Source organism: Amblyomma mixtum, chromosome 1, assembly GCF_055824585.1.
Source record: "Amblyomma mixtum isolate Tamu chromosome 1, ASM5582458v1, whole genome shotgun sequence".
Lineage (NCBI taxonomy): Eukaryota > Metazoa > Arthropoda > Arachnida > Ixodida > Ixodidae > Amblyomma > Amblyomma mixtum.
The window spans coordinates 51,400,292-51,418,762 of record NC_143012.1 but is presented as its reverse complement, the minus strand read 5'-3'; the positions used below and the strand labels follow the sequence as shown (position 1 = coordinate 51,418,762).

Here is an 18,471-nt window from a genome sequence, read left to right as displayed (position 1 = left end):
TTAACCCTAACTGGCTTGCTTGGTGGCCGTAATGACCTGGCCATGATTTTTTCAGCAGGGATGGTTTCTATTGCCGCCGGACAAGCACAATCCTAGCAAGAAGTGACCGTAAAACCACCTTTTACTAAAAACTGTAACTGTATAAATTTGCCTATAAGTGCATTTAATGACAAACTCCTTTTTTGTAGATATGTACTAGCATTTGTAGCCCCGCTACAAAGTCTTCCCGTGGTCGTGTTATATATTTACGCTTCTTTTTCAGTCGTTTCCTTGGAACGGTATTCTGTAGTAGTCAGGCGATGTAGCTTTGCCGTGTTTAGTTTAATGGACATGGGAACCACGTATGTGGCAACAAAGTCATTGGTGATTTTCTTTTGAGTGCGTTTTTCAGGAAGAGAAGAAGATTTATGTATCAGGAAAGACTGGTTAAGTTTTGTTAGCGTAGCCACTTTTTCTATGTCTACTCAGACCCAAGCGCTTGGAGCACAACAATGAATGGGCTGCGATTTCCGAGCAGGCCATATGCTTTATAGCGTTTTTGTACTACCACAAGAAGAAAAGGAATAATTTTCGTGTTAGTTCCACTCGGACAGTTAACAGATGCGCATTTAAGTACTACGGGTTCTTGTACTGCATTTATTACGGCCTCTCTATGTTCATTGCATTTATGGTGGCTCCCAATGAAACACAGTGGTTATGGTGCTCGGCTGCTGTCCCGGGTTCGATCCCGGCCACGGCGGTAGAGGCGAAATTCTAGACACCCGTGTACTGTGCGATGTCAGTGCACGTTAAAGAACCCCAGGTGATCGAAATGTCCGGAGCCCTTCACTACGGCGTCCCCCATAGCCTTAGTCGCTTTGGGACGTTAAACCCACATAACCAAACCCAACCGAAGCACTTTTGACCAGCGGTGTTAAGAAAAGAGGGGCAGGGACGTCATCCAAACTAAGCTATTTTTTCAACTTTGGTTCCGAATAAGGGCCGAGTTCTGGCTAGGTTATTTGCTTATGGCATACCTAGAGGCTTTTAAACTTTTATGTAGTTTCTCCATCGTTAGCCTCGATGGCAAACAAGGTGTCTTTGTTGCAATCTGCTCCGTGTTGAAGACGCAGCCATTAAGAAGCTCGATGAAGTGCCTAATGTTTGCTTAACTTCTCTGAGTTTACTAAAGGAATGCCTTATCATGAACAGATGAGTAATGAACGTTCACTTTCTGTTTTTGATTAACTAGTCGCTGGATAGAAATGGGCAAACGGAGTAGGAATGGAATGAAGGATACCGTTCAAGCCTTAAGTCGAGTGCATTTTACTCAACTGGATTTCAGAGCTTGAGCAATCCACACAAAATACTAGCTTTGCTTCGAAAGGATGATTAAGGAATTGTGATCATGGCGTGCATTTTTATCTAATGAAGAAAAACGCCAAATTCGTGAACATAAGATACGAATCCGAGAAATAAATGTCCTTCTAAGATGCCCCTCTATTATGCAAAACTTGTTTATCCCTTTCCTTATAAAGACTTAAGGACAGACTGCGCGTGAAGACTGCTAAAAAATTCCCTTCTGCGCAGCAGCTGCATAAAGCTCTCCGCTCTGGAGAGGAGAATAACTAGGCCGCAATGCTGCTCGTTTTAATAGAGTGAGGTAAGCTACTTAAGAAAGAAAAAAGAATATTACTTCATGGGAGTGTTCGCTTGCTGGGATTTCGTGCTTGCTGACACACAAAAAAGTCACCTGCTTACGCAGCCCAAATTTTTTGGTATGTGTTTTATCGCGTTTAACGTACTAGAGCTACTCAGACTACGAGGGATTCCTTAGTGGAGGTCTCCGAATAATTTACCACCTGGGGTTCTTAAACGTACGTTGAGATCGCACAGTACACGGGTCTCTAGTATTCCACCTTCTTCGAAATGCGACAGCCGCGGTTGGGATCGAGCCAGCTTTTTGTGAGGCTAGCAGCCGAGCGCAATAACCACTGCGTCACCGCGGCGCCTGGAAGCCCAAATTGTGCCTTGTGAATGTTGAATGTGTCTTTTTTAAGCATAGAAACCACGGTGCAAAAGTTTGAGACGAAAACTTTCCCAACAAAATTAGACTGTATATAGGTATTTAAGAAGTTATATTTCGAACACTCAAAGCCAGTTCTTCAATTACGAAGCAATATTTGTTCAGTATATTTTGTTGTGACCCTCACCATCAAAATTCTTTTTCATATGTTTCAAATACAACGTGCTTCTACAGCCTTAATTGACAGCACCGCTTTGGGTTAGTTTCTTTTCTATTAAACTAACACAATGACGCAGAAGGCAGTCATTTCAGCACTGAAGTCTTCTTCAGTGTCGATTTGCTCCGGCAGAATGACTCCTCCTCAGATAACAGCTGTCGTAAACACGAGGTGCCATACCACGGTTCCTGGCGTTCTTTTCTCCTTACCTAGCCCAAATGCCTTCTTCGCCTGTCACAACACTCGCGGAGGTCTGAAAGACCTGCGGCGGGGCAGCTAGCGGAACCGTCGTGGCGTGCTGTCGCTAGTGTCTTTCGTACAAAGTGACAGCTGGAAAAGTGGTCGTTGTCTCTACAGGCATGCTTTTCGTTAGACACCCAGATATTGGCGCTATGTCTCCGCGCCAAAAAAAAGGATTGGCGCTAGGTGTCTCCGCTGCCGATTTCGGTAGCACCCAGTTGTTTTCTGTGTATTAGTACAGCCACCCTCGAAATGTGTTACGGAGACCCGAGATGTGGCTGGAGAGAGCGCAGTGTGGTGGGGCGGACCCTTGGACAAGTGAATAGCGGTTGCCCATTGCCAGATGGGTAGCGAAAAACGACGAAGGACCGAGGACAGATACACACTATACAGGAGCTTGTGGTGTGCATATCTGTTCATGCTCCTTCGCCTTGCTTTTGCTCCTGCCCTCGTGCCTTGTGGTAGAGCGACATTACAGAGTGTCGGTTTGCATCCGCCTGCATGTGCCTCTTCGTTGGACGTACTATCATCTGGGTTCATTGAGAAGTTTATTCATGGCCTAGATGTAATCCGTAAGTAGTTGTAATTATATACTTGAGTATAAAATTGAAGTCATCATTGGCTGCATGAAAATATCTGCCTGTGTGTTTTGAATCGGTATTGTGAAGTTGAACAAGAACCGCTAATATTCAAGCTCAGTTGGTGGTTGGACTAAGTGCATGTAGGTTAAGGCTCGGCTGCGTAATGCACTTTAGAGTCGGTGATGTGGTTTTTCAAAAATCTGTCTCCAAATCGATGTTGTTGCAGAGCTTCGAAAAAGCTAATTAACTTCGTTTGAGGCTTTAGACACAAGGGGTAAAAGGAAGCATGTGCTATAAGCAACAAATGGCATACAACCAGGGAATTGAACGAAAAAAGGAAAATAATTATTCAGTTCCTTGTTTGTGATTCAATCGTTGCTGCCTGAGCGCAAATAAAAAAGATTGGCATTCATAGGTAGTTTTATTGATGGTAGCTATTTTCAACTAAAGCAAAGAAAGGGGCATACATTCTAAAATGTGTTTTATTCTTCATGCTAGAAAAATTCTGGGCAGGAAAGGTAAAACTTGCCAGTAATTAGAAAGTAATGCACTGGGCAATAACGTTTTCAGGCACTACGCTTTGAAACGAATATGATTTTGTAAAGTAGGCCGGGAATGAAGACTAAGGGATACTTGAAGTAGTGTACTCATGAGCGCTAAATGTGACTTGCTCCATAACAATGAGCTTCAGATATAGAAGTTATATGCGATGTTATATTCCTTAGCCCGAGTAGCGGTGGCTGAATCTCGCATAAGCGCAAGGTAACCGTCCTGTGAGTTTCTTTCTTTTGGTTGTACTTTGTAAAGGTGACTGCTGCAGCATGTTTCTTGCCGGAGAGAATAGTTTTTCTGATTAACTCACTCCTCATTTACTTAGGGCGATTGCTGTTGACTCAGTTCAGAAATATTTTGCGTCTACTTTCCTAGTCTGTTGCCACCATTTAGCTCAAAACACAAAGTACATGCATGATAATGTCTAAAAAACGTCATTATTGGGATGCCTTTTGGTGGTAAAACTTTTCAACGTTACGCACTCGTATTCACTTGCTTCCTCCGATGTTATATAGCTCTTTTTGTAGGCTATTCAGTTGATGCGCCACAAACATGAGTGGAAGTTTATCTACGTGAATATTTTATATCTTATAAACCGGACGAAAGACTCAGTGGGCTTATTGATAAGATCACTCATTTGTACTCATTGAATAATTACGCCAATTTATTATGCACGGCTTGAAAAAGGCATTCTCATAAAAAGCGAAAACACGTCTGTCAAGTACACGACCATGCGCCAAATAATTCATCTTTGGAAGTCGTCTACATATGCAGCACAACTGAAAACGTACCATGAAGTACGAAAATTTACCTGTAATATTCCTATGCCCGGATGGATCAGTAGGTGTATTTACTCCCCCGCCGCCCTCTTATTTGTTGAATCATGCCTCCCCAAAGCTAGCTTGATTTACGTGCTCGTCGACGTGAAGATTCCGGTGAGGTTGCTTGTATCAATGAACTTATTGCGGCATTGGTATCTATGTGCTCGTTTTGCCACTCATTAGTTCTTCAATAAACGGGAGCGAACTGGTTCATGTCGCAGCTTCAGCTCGGCCTCGAAAGGATTCTTCACGAGCGCGAGAGCATGATCAACTCGTTGCTATTCTTCCGAGATTTTCGCTCGCAATTATAGCTGGTGAACAGATCTTCTTTGACGTAAACTAGCCTACCTACCAAGTTGAAGTCCCTTCTCACAGTACCTAAGGACAGTTTTACAGAGGTCGGGTTGACCAATAGCAGACATGTGGAGAGAGGAGCGGCCACACTCAACAATAGTTATACGTGGTACAGGAGCAAGGCAGTAAGTTCATGCACGGGACCACCAGGTAGTCAGGTGCGGCATACAATCATTGTTCCTTGGTCGCCTTAGGTGAGCAGCGATACACACCGAAGTAGTTTCTTCTTTTGGTGTTGGGAAGGGAAAATATGAGAGTGGAAGAGGTTGTCAGGAGTCGCCACATTAAGTAACCACGAGGTAAAGTTTTATACCTGGATGGCTGCGATTTTAAACGGCAGCATGCGCAGACTTAAGCTCTACCAGTGTAGAAAGTGCCGTATGCTTTTGGTCTCAACGACGTGAAATGAGTTCATTAAAATCAGCGTTTATTCGTGGGTACTAATTTTTATATATATTACACATCCAGTGTTCCCTCTTTCCGGGTTTTTTTGTCATTTTTCTGCTTCATTCTAGCCCGCTAATCTAATTACCGTCGGTGTACGCTTTGCGTCTAAACCTGGTTCGCTCGTTAAGACTCTCGAAGTGCCTTGCGCTTCCGTAGAGCACACGAGACAAATCTTAAATGCTTACAGCCACTCCCTAACTTCTTTTCTCCAACTCCAGCCCTGTGTACCTTAAAACATTAAGAATGTATTATATTAGATTAAGAGAAAATATATTGTGAAAAGTTTGGAACTTTTCTTTTTACCGGTTAAGAAAAATAGGGTGCTATTCTTAGTGCATTCATGAAGCGCTTTGTTTTTATGACATCAGTCTTGCCTTACCTGAAGTGCGCGTTCGTGATATTTCTTAGTTTAGGGCTTCATATTCAGAGCTCATGTGGAGCATACGTTTATGCCCATTAGAACTTGGTACCATTGCCTCTCCTACCGCCATTCAGGCAATCATCTTTGTAGAGGTATCGAGTCTGCTTTTCATTGCTTTCTATGTTTTAATGTTCAGCAATCGTGAAGAGCTTTGTGATTGTTTTTAATGAAGGTCAGCCTGCACGTTTAGCACGCATGAATGTTCCTCGAAGAGATGTTTTCATAACTACAGCCTCAGGAAAAATTGTGAAACCTATATTCTCCACTAGAAGACTTTCATAGATATCTAAGAGACGTTAACTTCACAACTGATTGCCGCTCTCTAAACAAAAAGCGACTCCAGTCTAAGGAAGAATAAGCTTGTCAGCGTTATTATATTGACACCGTCCATTCATCGTCGTCGTTCTACTATAACCACGAGAGCGCGGAATGGGCGCGCGAGCTGGCCTTAGAAAGAAAGAAGTCGAAGTGTCTGGCTGCGAATGCTCCGCTTTTGAGACTGCTACCGACGTTCGCTGCAGTCACCTACTTTGACGTATCCAACCGAGCCGGACGTACTGTGCCACCCGTGACATCTGGTGGAGGTGCGGGGTAACGCATTCCATGCCTCGGACTCCCCCAGCAAGCAGGGATTCAAGTCCTCGATGGTCATCTGCCATCGAGGTGACGCCTGTACACCACGGCAGCCGCCGGCTCCAAGGCCTTCAACCCGAGTTTGGGCTTCTGGAGTCTCGCTCAACTCAAGCGCTTCGTTCAGCGCCATCATCGACGACCGTCCAGCCCGAAATAGGCATGCAGACGACGATTAGTTCACCTTCTGTTGTGCTACAGCAACCTCGGGAGCCACCGATCTTCCAAGGTTCTCCAGGCGAAGACCCGGAAGACTGGCTGGAGAAATTTGAACGCGTGGCCCGGTACAACAGATGGACGGATGACTCCAAGCTTCAACACGTGTTCTTTTCGCTGGAGGGCGCAGCTCGTACGTGGTTCGAGAACCGGGAGTCGTCCATAACGACGTGGAACGTATTTAAAGACCAGTTCCTGAAGGATTTCACCACGGTGATTCGAAGAGAACGGGCCGATCTGCTCCTTCAGTCCCGAACTCAGCTACCAAATGAAAGCATACTGGTATACTTCGAAGAGATGGCAAAGTTATTTCGTCGAGCTGACCCGGACATGACAGAGCAGAAGAAACTCCGGTACCTTATGCGAGGTGTCAAGGAGCAAATCTTTGCCGGACTGGTTCGCAATCCACCGAGCACGGTCGCAGAGTTTCTGTCGGAGGCAACCACCATGGAAAAGACACTCGATATGCGGTTGCGGCAATACGAGCGTCAGCCTTTGGCCATGACTGCGGCAGCCACGGACATCAGTACCACCCACATGCTTCGCGAAACTGTACGAGCTATCGTTCGCGAGGAGCTCCAGAAGCTGTTCCCGGCTACGCCGCCTGTGCCAACGGTTTCTGCTCTATCCGAGGTTATTCGGGAAGAGGTGCAACAGGCGCTTACAACACCAACTCCCTTTCAGCCGTCTACAGCCCCACCGCTAATGACATACGCCGCTGTTGCTCGTCGCGCACCACCGCCGTCGCCGAGTCGCCTTCAGGAAACCCCGGCCCCTTTTCGGCCGCCACCACCTGCTCGTCCTGCTCCAGGGTATTCCCCCCGTAAAAGTGACATCTGGCGCACTCCCAACTACCGTCCACTCTGTTATCACTGCGGTGAGCCGGGACACCTGTACCGCAATTGCCGGTATCGTCAGATGGGCTTGCAGGGGTTCCCTGCCGATGCACCCCGTCCGCAGCCTGGGCAGCGACCCAGGGAAATCAACGACTATCTGGCCGCATCTACCGGCGGGACACGCCACGCAGGTCGCCATCCCCTCGTCGTTTCTCTTCTCCTCGTCGGTCCTACGGTGACTTTCCGCGGGGAAGGTCGCCAAGCCCCCGCCAGGAAAACTGAAAGCAGCAACCTTTGAGGGGGAGGTTGCTCACCGACGAAATGTAACAGACCCTCCTACGCCGCAACTAGGTGGCCACCCGATGCCCCGACCGACTGCAGTCCAACACCGTGATACGCCGACTCGACGTGAATTCCAGCTGACGAATCGAAGTGAACCCGCGCCGCACCGCAGCCGTGACCGAACACCGCGCCGTACCTCTCCCACGACGTCTACGACAGCAAACCTGAGCATTTCCCTCGACGGAACAGACGTCACTGTACTCGTCGACACAGGGGCGGATTACTCTATCCTCAGTGGAAATTTCGCCGCAACTCTGAAAAAGGTCACCACTCCATGGATCGGCCCACAGATTCGTACAGCCGGGGGTCACTTAGTTACACCGACCGGGACTTGCACATCAAGAGTAGCAGTTCAAGGCGCAACCTACCTGGCAACGTTTGTTATACTCGAACATTGTTCACGTGACGTCATTCTCGGGATGGATTTCTTGACCGAGAATGGAGCGGTCATCGACCTCCAGTCAAAGGCCGTGTGTTTCTCCACAGAGAACGCAATACACAGAGATCCAGACCATCCGACCGCACTTTGCATCCTGGATGACCACGTCACCATCCCACCTCGTTCGAGTATTATGGTTTCTGTCGGCGCCAAGACTGTGCGGAATTTCGAAGGCGTCGCGGAAGGCAACCAGATCTTGCTTTTTGCCAGGAGCCTTGCTGTCGCCAGAGGAGTCGTTAATCTCGTCGACGGAGAAACAGAAGTGCTGATAACCAATTTCGGAGGTGCACACCAACATCTGAACGTGGGAACCGTTGTGGCTCACGTTGATGCTATCGCCCATGTCAGCAGCACACCCAGTATTTCCACAATGTCATTGTCGCAACAGCAGAGCACAGTCACTGGTTTCACGTTCGACGTCAATCCAGCACTCTCTCCGACGCAGCAACAACAAGTTAAAGATCTTCTTCTGCGCTACGGCGACACCTTCTCGGTATCATCGCGTGTTGGACGAACTCACCTAGCGAAGCATCGCATTATTACGGACGATAACGTGCACCCTCTCCGACAGTCCCCCTACCGAGTGTCTCCCGCTGAACGCGACGCTATTGGCCGCCAAGTGAAGGAAATGCTCCGCGACGACGTAATTCGTCCTTCCCGAAGTCCCTGGGCAGCGCCAGTCGTCCTTGTGAAGAAGAAAGACGGAACATTGCGGTTCTGTGTAGACTACCGTCGCTTAAACAAAATCACCAAAAAGGATGTCTATCCTCTCCCCCGGATCGACGACGCTCTGGATCGCCTCTGTAGCGCGAAATACTTCTCTTCGATGGACCTCAAGTCAGGTTACTGGCAAATTGAGGTCGATGAGCGGGACCGTGAAAAAACAGCTTTTATTACTCCAGATGGCCTGTATGAATTTACGGCCATGCCCTTTGGACTGTGCTCTGCACCGGCAACTTTCCAACGCCTCATGGATACCGTCCTTGCCGATTTAAAATGGCAGACGTGTCTCGTCTATCTTGACGATGTTGTCGTCTTCGCCCCGACTTTCCAGGAGCATCTTCACCGCCTCGAATTGGTCCTGCAAGCAATAAGGTCTTCTGGACTCACGCTCAAAAATGAGAAATGCCACTTTGCATATACCGAGCTGAAGTTCTTAGGGCACGTTGTGAATCAAGCCGGTGTTCAGCCTGACCCTGAAAAAACAACAGCTATTGCCCATTTTCCGCCACCGCAAGACCTGAAAGCTGTCCGCCGTTTTCTTGGATTGTGCGCGTATTACCGTCGCTTTGTGAAAGATTTTGCTCGCATTGCCGAGCCGCTGACGCGCCTAACAAGGTCGGACACACCTTTCAGATGGGAAGCAGCGCAAGAAAATGCATTCCGCAGCCTTCAAAGCCTCCTGCAGGCGCCTCCCGTTCTGGCTCACTTCGACGTAAACGCCGACACGGAGCTCCATACTGATGCCAGCAACATCGGCTTAGGTGCTGTCCTGGTCCAGATCCAAGCGGGTCAAGAACGGGTCATCGCTTACGCAAGTCGGTGTTTGTCACCAGCCGAATCAAACTATTCCGCTACCGAGAAAGAATGCCTCGCCATTGTATGGGCCACTTCGAAATTCCGACCGTACCTTTACGGCAAAAATTTTAAGGTGGTGACCGATCATCATGCGTTATGCTGGCTCGCAAGCCTCAAAGACCCGTCCGCTCGCCTTGTCCGATGGAGCCTGCGGCTCCAGGAGTACGACATGACTGTCGTGTACAAATCCGGACGCAAGCACTCTGACGTCGATTGTCTGTCCCGCGCCCCAGTAGATCCTTCTACCGACGCCTGTAATGATGACGACATCTTACTGAGTGCTCTCAGCGCCTCCTGCCTCGCTGACCAACAATGCGCCGACCTCGAACTTCGAGATGTAATGGAATTTCTCAACGGCAGCAACACGACCGCCCCCCGCGCTTTCAGGCGCGTGTTGCCATCTTTATGCATCCGCAATGGTCTTCTGGTCAAGAAAAATTTCGCTCCAAACAATACGCAATACCTAATCGTCGTACCGGCTAGCCTGCGGAATGAAATCCTCCAAGCCTCCCATGACGAACCCACTTCTGGACATTTGGGCATAGCTCGTGCGCTAGCCCGAATCCAAGAGAATTACTACTGGCCTCGTCTCCGTGCTGATGTCACTCACTACGTCAGAACGTGCCGAGCCTGTCAGCGTCGCAAGGTACCGTCAACCAAACAAGCTGGGTTCTTGATGCCCATTAGACCACCCACAAGGCCCTTCCAACAAATAGGAATGGACATGCTGGGTCCGTTCCCTCGTTCGAACTCTGGCAACAAATGGATAATTGTCGCGACGGACTACCTTACCCGCTATGCAGAAACGTCAGCTCTACCCAGCAGCACCGCTTTAGAAGTCGCCAAGTTCTTCGTGCATCAGATCGTACTCCGCCATGGGGCACCTGAAGTGCTGATCACTGACAGAGGCCCTGCGTTCATGGCTGAGCTGCTGCAGGAGATCTTGGTTTACAGTCATACCGACCACCACCGAACAACGTCGTACCACCCTCAAACCAACGGGTTGACTGAAAGACTGAACCGAACCCTTTCTGACATGATTTCCATGTACGTCGATATTGAACACAAAACGTGGGACGAAGTGCTTCCTTATGTCACCTTCGCCTACAATACGGCCATGCAAGAAACAACGCAGATGTCCCCATTCCACCTCGTCTACGGCCGTGCAGTGACGACGATGCTCGACGCAATGTTACCGCATCTGGACGACTCTAGCCTTCACACTGATACCTACACGTTCCTGGAACGCGCCGAAGCTGCTCGCCAACTGGCCAAAGTTCGAATTCAGGACCAACAACTTCGAGATGCAGATCGCTACAATCGGCGCCGTCATGACGTCCATTATGCGCCTGGCGACCGTGTGTGGGTGTGGTTCCCCATTCGGCGACGAGGACTGAGCGAAAAACTCCTCCATCGCTACTTCGGACCATACCGCGTGGTCAGGTCATTGGGCGACCTCAACTACGAGGTCATTCCCGATGGATTTCAGAAGTCCCGACGGTCCCCGTGCCCTGAAGTAGTTCACGTGGTCCGCCTGAAGCCTTATCACGAGCGGTAGCCTCGCCCACTAATCCCGTTCATTCCTTCCGACCTCTCCACTCACTCCCAGCATCGGGACGATGCTGCTTTTGCCGGGGAGTAATGACACCGTCCATTCATCGTCGTCGTTCTACTATAACCACGAGAGCGCGGAATGCGCGCGCGAGCTGGCCTTAGAAAGAAAGAAGTCGAAGTGTCTGGCTGCGAATGCTCCGCTTTTGAGACTGCTACCGACGTTCGCTGCAGTCACCTACTTTGACGTATCCAACCGAGCCGGACGTACTGTGCCACCCGTGACAATATTCTGCTTCTTCAAGGTTCTTTTCTTCGCAGACTGTTTTGATTAGCTACGGTGGCACATATTAGCAGAATAGAAATCCTCAGGACAGCGAAGATGTCTTTAACCCTCTCATTGCTATTACTTTTTAGAGGCTGATTACCGCCAAGGTTAACCCGTGATACTTTAATGGCACAGAAGAGATCTCTTAGCATCCAACTCATACTACAGCCTATCTCCTACGATGGTTTTTGCACTTAAATAGGACCAGTACAAAAGGCAGAAAGAAATAAAGAAAGCGAAGTCAATATTAGCTTCAAAAATTACTTTTGTTTTTTGGGGGTAAAAAAAAAACTTCACATTCAGAATAAAGATGCGTAAGGTAACCCATGTAGTCAATTTGTTACTCTAGAAAACAACAATTTGGATGTCTACTTGAGCGCATTCTTATGCCTTTATAATTTTTCGCAACAAAGCATTTAAAATTCCATCGCCCAGCAAAGAATGTGGGCCGTTATGCTATAAGTGCTTGTATAAAATAATCGTGCTGTTCCACGATTTGTGCCAATAGTGTACAGTGGTATGATTCTTAAAGGCGGCGCTCTTGTGGACGTTCCCATATATGCAGGTGCTCTTCACCTGCACTACAAGAGAATGTGGACAAATCAAATCCATCACTTGGAGTCACATTTTGTTGGTACGGTCGGCAATGTCTTCACCAATTTGAACAGAGGAATAGTAACTGCCACTTAGCCCGACTTCTGCCGCTTTCACTGTATAGTATTTTTTTTTAAGTTTGCCTTCTTGATCACTGTCTTTGAAGGCGGCTAAATACAGAGAAATTTTCCATATAGTTACAAAAATCAGATCATAATACAGACGTAACCTGAAATATTGCGTATGAAGTCTATATGCGCTTTCAAAGAAGGGCATCATTTTTGCGCGTGCAAACAGATCAGCAAAGTGTCTAACCACCAATCTTCATTTAAACACTTCTGTCTGGAAAGTAAAGTGGCCCTTTGAATAACGCCTTTACTATCGAAAAAAAGCGTTCAATGCCGAGCCTTGCTGATATTTACTTCTTCAAAAGTTGGTTTGCGCCAAAGAAAGAAGAGTCAGCAATGAATAGTCCTTGTCTTCCTTCGGACTATTAAATATGTAGGATGATCGTACCCGGCGAAAGAAGCCACAGCTTTATTCTAATAAAATGCGTATCGCGGTACCTTTTTCGCAAATCCTACTGGAAGAGGTCACCCTTAAACTCGACCTCCAGGCTTTGCAAATTTCTTTGATTTGTGGAAGATTTTCAACAACAAAGGAAAAATGACTATGCGATTCTCGCGCTCGAACCACAAAAATAATTTATTTACTTCTTATTTGTTTATGTGGTAAGTGCAATTAAAAGAGCGGTTGCAACCGCTGCATAAAGTTCAGCATCGGGTGCCAAAAACTAGAAGTGCTGAGTGCTTGAGAAACAAAGTATCTTCACGATAACTTCCAACCATTTTTAAGTACGCTGAAAATCTGGTTACTGCAGGGCACGTCTGTTTGGGAATCGGAGGAGAAATGGACTATACGTCGTCAATATTTGCTCCAGCTTTACTTATGAGGTCGATGCTTATGAAGGCACACCATTCATAAGCTCCCTCTGCTACACAAGCAGGTATTTCAAGACGGGAGTGGTGTATAGACTGTCTCTAGAGAAACCACATAAAAAACTGTATAGACAATACAAATGCCATAGACAGTGTATAGACAATCTGTACATTTATGGACATACACTTTTTGTAGACTTTGGTCTAGAGACACTCTATATACCATGAGTGGACCGAAAGAAATATCTACAGGAAGGCAATACAGTCAATAAGAAGTCTATAGACTGTTTATAGACCATTTTTATAAGGGCAGTAGCCTTCTCCAGCTCCAGTTTCGTAAGCACGTAAGCGTCTCTGTCCAAGACCACCCTGCAACGTAGTTGGAACAACCGGCTAACTGGGAAGTGCAGTGCAGAGACACGATCTGCACACGACACATGCTGCAACAGATCCATACCTCCTCAGGTGAATTACGCCTCGCCTTCTTCATTTCACCAGCTCTGAATACATTTTTAGACTGGCACTGTGAGCTGATTTGTGGTGAGAGCTTCTGTTATTGTCGCCAGGCAAATGTGTGCAACCTGCTGGATCTATGTAGATGTGACCATTTTTTTATTGGGGTGTGCGCTCGTCCGTGCATTCGAACCCGAATAGTTTGTATTGTGGCTCGTATAGTCCGGTCTTTTCACGTGTCGCCTTTCGGCCAGGCAGTCAATATGCCAATATGTGGCCGTGTATTGTGAAGACAGTATAACTTGCATTCCGTCGATTCTTCGTGCCTCCTTTCATTTTCTTATCTGCTCCTCCGCCATTTATCGTGTTCTCTTGCGGCGGCCCCAGGAAAAAGCTTTCGCGAGAGCAAGGCGTCCACTTTCCGATTGCTGCAGTTCTCTTTTCGTCGATGTGGTATTGAACGTCGGTGTGGTATTGAACGCTTTTTTAGTGATACAGCTGCCTAACTTGTTTTAGAGTTGGTTGAAATGCAAGGCGACGGAAGGAATTTATGGATTTCAGCTCAAGGCCAATACGGGTGCTGCAATGACTGAATATCTCTGTTGAAACGAAAAAAAAAACGATAGGTAGCATTAGCAAAGGTTACGGGGTAGCAAGCACTTGGTCGGCGGCACGGGCAGGTTGTGCAAGGCTTCGTCCGGGTCTCCATCGTTTTGGGCTTTGGGTTGGAAGGTGTTCGACTACTCTGGGATTTCTCCTACGGGGAGTCTTTCCTTTCATTCGTAACAGAATAAGCGGAGCAGACCTCTTTCACCTTCACAACGAAGCGGCGTGTGCAGGAGTCTTTGACTTCGTAGAGGAAGGCGTCAGACACCTCTCGGATGTCTCCTACGGCGTGTTTTTCTTCTTTACCACAAAGCGGAGTCAGCCGAGTCTACAGCGTCCCATGCTAGCCCTTTCTATCCCCTCGTCGAGGATTGTCACCCTCCCCTCTCTCCCAAGGACACTTCCAGCTATAGTATTGCATCAGAGGAGAACGAGTACGGAATTACGGGTCTGCATCAAATAATCAAGTTGCCTTTAAGGTATTTTGACCCTGATTAGGGTTCCTAGAAAACGTTTTTACCCCTGAGCTGCCAACATTAGACGACGCCTAAGTTGAAACAATGGGGCGATCTCGCAGACAAATTGTATTCATTAAGGCTTGAATCCAATAAGGCGCCACTGCTCCTACCTTCACACGTCTGTAAGGAGTGAAGCGGACTTTGGCCTCACCATTACGTCTCCAAATGAGTCCCAGCAAGACTATTTTCAGTCATGAATTTTACGCCGACTGATCTGTTTGTATCGAATATAGAGAAAGTGTTACCTCAGCAAACCAGGCCAGTGTTTTTCTCTTTCGAAGAGTGTTTTGTGCACAACACTCGATTTCCTGAATGATTATATTAGAGCAGACTTCGATGCCATTAACAATGAATTATCACGGTTTACTCAAAACTTCCTGAAAAACTTTGACGATCGCTCTGTGCAAATTAACTGGGATATGTTCACGGCCAAAGTTCGCGAACTAACTCAGAAATATATTCCAAGACGCACCATAACTTCTAATCCTCAAGCCCCATAGTATACTGCCCATATAAGACGCCTATCTAATAGAAAAAAGCACCGATATCGTATAGCTAGGCTATCACCATGTGTCGCACACTGGGACGCATACAAGACTGCCGCTGATGCCTATACAACTGCACTTAAGCAAGCAAAAGATAACTTCCTTTCTAACACGTTACCATTGCTATCTACCAACGTCAAAAAATTTTGGTGCGTCATCAACCCACATACCGAAGAATCTATTAACTTCCTCCACATCCTTTCCCTCTGCCCGGCGGACCCTCCCCCGCGGGACCTAGAGAACCTCAAGACCTGGGAGGACTGGGAGACCCTGCTGCACTCGGAGGACCCGGCCGTGCAGACCATCGCCACCGGCCGTGCTGCCAGTGTTATGGACCTCAGGAACATAAACACTTGAGTGCAGTGGGGTCGTGCGGGGACCCTTGGGCGTGCCCCGAATTCCTTTGTAAATAAAGTTTTCTCTCTCTCTCTCTATCTCTCTATTAACTTCACTGACGTGTCAGGGGACCCTATTCCGGCTCATTTATGCGCATCAGAGCTTAACAATACCTTTATTCAGAACTTCTCGCGCACATCAAGCACCAAACATCCCGTTCCACTCCGGAATAATTTCCCTTCTATACCTCAAATTTTCATCGATACATCTGGCGTTTCTAAACTTATTGATGCCCTAAAACTTCATTCATCGCTCGGTTTTGACTGCATTCATACTAAATTAAAAAAAATACAGTTGCCTCCAGCTCCTTAATACTAACAAAGATTTTTCAGCAGACTCTCAATAATTCCATTCTGCCAACATAATGGAAAGTCGGGAAAGTGGTTGCGTTATTCAAATCAGAAAATCGAACCTCCCCTACAAATTATCGCCCCATCTCGCTTACTAGCACTTGTTGCAAACTATTAGAACACGTCATCTTCACTAACCTTGTGAACTTTGTCGAGTCTAATTCCTTTTTTACACCCGTACAACAAGCTTTCGGAAGTCATTTTCTTGCGAAACCCAACTTGCCAGCTTCACCATCAAACTTCACCATATTTTAGAACCCGCATCAGAAGCTGACTGCATTTTCCTTGATTATTCTAAAGCATTCAACAAGGTATGTCACCGCTTATTATTTTAAGCATGAAATGCTTTTAGCCCCCGTTGTCGGCAGAGTGGTGACGTCACGCCGAGACCGAGAGCCATCATCCGGGCACTGAAATCCACTCATCCGGGCTCTGAAACGAGAACATCCGGGCACCGTACGAGACTTTACGAGATTTAACCTCTCTAAGCCCTCCTACGCGACCGGCATGCAAGCGCCAGTTGGTCTCCAAACGAGACAAAAAATAACTGCTGCCAGTGCCTTCTCAATGTTTATCAAGATATCAGTGGAGCTGTGGGTTTGATAATGCACGGAATTATAATTTCCGATTTCTAATAACGCGTGCAAAAAGCACATAAATGCCACGATACACTTCGTTGTCATACGTGATCTCTTAGGGGCTTCGCGCATCGAAGCAAAGCCGCGCAGGCGCACAGGGGCCCGGGGGAGAAGCGCTGCGTTCAAAGGGCAAGGCATCGCGCCGAACGGGTGGTGGCGTTCCTCCCTTCCATTACGGTGTGGTTCGGGTGTCCACCGAGATGGCAGAGAATTACTGCGCCCTTTCCTTTCCTCAAAAAACCTTGCGTTCAAATGGCAAGGCATCGCGCTGAACGGGTGGTGGCGTTCCTCCCTTCCTGTACGGTGCGGTTCGGGTGTCCACCGAGATGACATTAGGCCCGTAAACATTTCATGCTTACTCTACTCTTGGTTACGGGAGAGGCAGAGATTTTTTAAAGCTAACCCAACTGAATATCGACTAAAGCGTTCTGAAATGTATTGAATACTTTCTTCTTAATCGATCGTAGTTCGTTTCCGCTAATAATTTTAACTCACCTTTCAGCGAAGTTTACTCGGGCGTGCCACAAGGTTCAGTGCTGGGACCCCTTTTATTTCTTATTTACATCAATGACATCCCTTCCATTGTATAATCTAACGTTTTTTGTTTGCTGACGACCGTGTTGTTTTCCGCGAAATAAAATCCCCCGACGATGCTAACCTTCTTCAGCGTGATCTCTCTAGCATTTCGCAGTGAAATGTTAACATGTCTCTTTGGTGTAATGAATGGCTTATGGAGCTTAACACTAATAAGTGCAAAATTATGCGAATATCAAGAAGTGCAACACTCCGCCTGTGTACTACCTAAATAACATTCTCTTAGAAGCGGTTACTTCATATAAATACCTGGGTGTTCATATTTCTGCTGACCTTAACTGGACGCGCCATATTGACTACATTGCTAACAACGCTAATCGCATGTTGGGCTACGTGCGCCGTAACTTTTCCAGAACTCCGTCTTCCTTGAAATTATTGCTTTATAAAACACTAATACGCCCTAATATGGAATACGCCGCCGCCATATGGGATCCCCATCATGAAAAACTGATAGCATTGATTGAGCTAGTTCAAAATAACGCTGCTCGTTTTATCCCCTACAACTTTAACCGTACCGCAAGTGTAACAAGCATGAAAGCTAATCTTTTTTTGCCTTTTTTAGCATCCCGCCGGCAGACAATTCGTTTGAGCCTCTTTCAAAAACTGTACCATCATCCCATGCTACATGATGCCCTCATTTCGTCCCCCAGATACGTGTCAAACCGCATTGATCATCGTCACTAAGTTGGAACTTGTAACACTGTAACTGCATTTCAGTCTTTCTTGCCTCGTACATCACGCGAATGGAACCGTCTTCCCGCAGATACCGTCGACATAAGTGATAACCAACATTTTCGTCCTGCACTAGCTAACATTGTATAACAGGAATATGATAATACTTTGTTTTGTATCAAGTATTGCATCTGTTTATGTATTTTCTAGTTTTTGTAACCACTCCCTCTTTAATGCCTTTGGCCTTAGGGTTCAACAAATGAAATGAAATGAAATAATAGTGAGTAAAATTTACTGCGCTCGGCTTCCTAAGTAATCTTAGCAACTTCGTCGCAATCAACTTGTTTACACACGGGGAGCAATCAGGGAAGCAGCCGTCTCTTCGTTTTGCGCTGTATTGAAAGTGGATGCTCGCTAAGCGATTTTAATTGCGGGAAAATGAATTTTGGGTACCGTCTGAAGCATTGTTGAGAACTTAATGGTATCTTTACTGCAGTGTGGAAACTGTAAGACGGTGAGAGATCTGCGTATTGACATCCTGGTAAGCTTTGTACAATCAAGAAATTTAAAAAGTTCTGAAAAAAATTGTAAAACCAGTTTCCTCTGCAA

At 46.8% G+C, this 18,471-nt stretch overlaps 1 pseudogene; it reads left to right on the top strand.

Annotated features, from left to right (window-relative positions):
- Positions 1 to 6,430: 6,430 nt before the first annotated feature.
- LOC149366308 (uncharacterized) lies at positions 6,431 to 7,602 on the top strand (annotated as a pseudogene).
- The last annotated feature ends 10,869 nt before the right edge of the window (positions 7,603 to 18,471 follow it).